We start from the raw sequence: 2,233 nt of genomic DNA, 5'->3' as shown, positions 1-2,233 counted from the left end.
GGTGTGTGGCGGAGGGTACCTTGAGTACCTCCCTCTGTTCTCCCTTCTATTCCAGTCTCATATTGTTCGTGGCAAGAAGGATTGTCTACATCTACATCCATACTCCGCAAGCCACCTGACGGTGTGTGGCGGACGGTACCTTGAGTACCTCTCTCGGTTCTACCTTCTATTCCAGTCTCATATTGTTCGTGGTAAGAAGGATTGTTGGTATGCCTCTGTGTGGGCTCTAATCTCTCTGATTTTATCCTCATGGTCTCTTCGCGAGATATACGTAGGAGGGAGCAATTCACTGCTTGACTCCTTGCTGAAGGTATGTTCTCCGTACCGATCTACTGAGTATCTCTCCTGCAGAGTCTTCCACTGGAGTTTATCTGTCATCTCCGTAACGCTTTCGAGATTACTAAATGATCCTGTAACGAAGCGCGCTGCTCTCCGTTGGATCTTCTCTATCTCTTCTTTCTACCCTATGTGGTACGGATCCCACACTGGTGAGCAGTATTCAAGCAGTGGGTGAACAAGCGTACTGTAACCTACTTCCTTTGTAATCGAATTGCATTTCCTTAGGATCCTTCCAATGAATCTCAGTCTGGCATCTGCTTTACCGACGATCAACTTTATATGATCATTCCATTTTAAATCACTCCTAATACCTACTCCCAGATAATTTATGGAATTAATTGCTTCAAGTTGCTGACATGCTATATTGTAGCTAAGTGATAAGGGATCTTTCTTTCTATGTATTCGCAGCACATTACACTTGTCTACATTGACATTCAATTGCCATTCCGTGAACCATGCGTCAATTCGCTGCAGATCCTTCTGCATTTCAGTACAATTTTCTATTGTTACAACATCTCGATATACTACAGCATCATCCGCAAAAAGCCTCAGTGAACTTCCGATATCATCCACAAGGTCATTTATGTATATTGTGAATAGCAACGGTCCTACTACACTCCCCTGCGGCACACCTGAAATTACTCTTACTTCGGAAGACTTCTCTCCATTGAGAATGCCATGCTGCGTTCTGTTATCTAGGAAATCTTCAATCCAATCACACAATTGGTCTGATAGTCCATATGCTCTTACTTTGTTCATTAAACGACTGTGGGGTACTGTATCGAACGCCTTGCGGAACCCGTGTCTATGGCCCTCTGAGTATCGTGGACGAATAGCGCGAGCTGGGTTTCACACGATCGTCTTTTTCGAAACTCATGCTGATTCCTACAGAGTAGATTTCTAGTCTACAGAAAAGTCATTACACTCGAACATAATACGTGTTCCAAAATTCTACAACAGGCGTTAGAGATATAAGTCTATAGTTCTGCACATCTGTTCGACGTCCCTTCTTGAAAACGGGGATGACCTGTGCCCCTTTCAAATCCTTTGGAACGCTACGTCTTCTACAGACCTACGGTACACCGCTGCACGAAGGGGAGAGGTTCATGTGGTCAGCACACCGCTCTCCCGGCCGTATGTCAGTTTACGAGACCGGAGCCGCTACTTCTCAGTCAAGTTGCTCCTCAGTTTGCCTAACAAGGGCTGAGTGCACCCCGCTTGCCAACAGCGCTCGGCAGACCGTATGGTCACCCATCCAAGTGCTAGCCCAGCCCGACAGCGCTTAACTTCGGTGATCTGACGGGAACCGGTGTTACCACCGAGGCAAGGCCGTTGGCTGCAGTACTACTGGGTGTGAGCGAGTGAAGCTTGTGCGAGTGAGAGGTTTGTTGCGCGTTAAAAAGAGTGCGAATATGTTTGCATGTCAAAATTTTTGGGGACATTTTTAAAGTTGCTGAGGAAGGTAGAACGAGGCAGCTTATATCCTACTTTTCAGTCAGGTTTTTTTTTGTTAAATTGGAGCATATCAACCTGTTTTTTACTCTAATAGGATCATTTTTCTGCTGTACAGTTTGGGTTACATTTTAACAGCTGTAGCAATAAAACTGGACACATGTTATATGGAATGTTTTGTTCGAATTGCCGTACGCTCCCACCTCCTAAATATATACCAATCCCCCTGAAACCCCTCCAAGTTATTCAACGTGGTTATATTTTTCTGCTTATGTGGGCTTTCTCTCTCTGGACCTCGTATTTGAGGTACGTGACCAGACTACTGGACCCGAGTGACAAAAGCATTGTAGTTGAATAGCCTCGCTCTTCACTCACAGCTGGATCTGACTAAAGCGCACAGAAAGCGCGGCACGTGGAGGCAGAATACAATGGTACCTCTAGT

At 45.5% G+C, this 2,233-nt stretch overlaps 1 pseudogene; it reads right to left on the bottom strand.

The window, feature by feature from the left end:
* Positions 1–1,558: 1,558 nt before the first annotated feature.
* LOC124552842 lies at positions 1,559–1,676 on the bottom strand (annotated as a pseudogene).
* Between the last annotated feature and the right edge of the window lie 557 nt (positions 1,677–2,233).

The sequence above is a fragment of the Schistocerca americana genome, chromosome 10, assembly GCF_021461395.2.
Source record: "Schistocerca americana isolate TAMUIC-IGC-003095 chromosome 10, iqSchAmer2.1, whole genome shotgun sequence".
In the NCBI taxonomy this organism is placed as follows: Eukaryota; Metazoa; Arthropoda; class Insecta; order Orthoptera; family Acrididae; genus Schistocerca; species Schistocerca americana.
The sequence above is the reverse complement of the archived record's forward strand: the minus strand, read 5'-3'. Positions and strand labels throughout refer to the sequence as shown.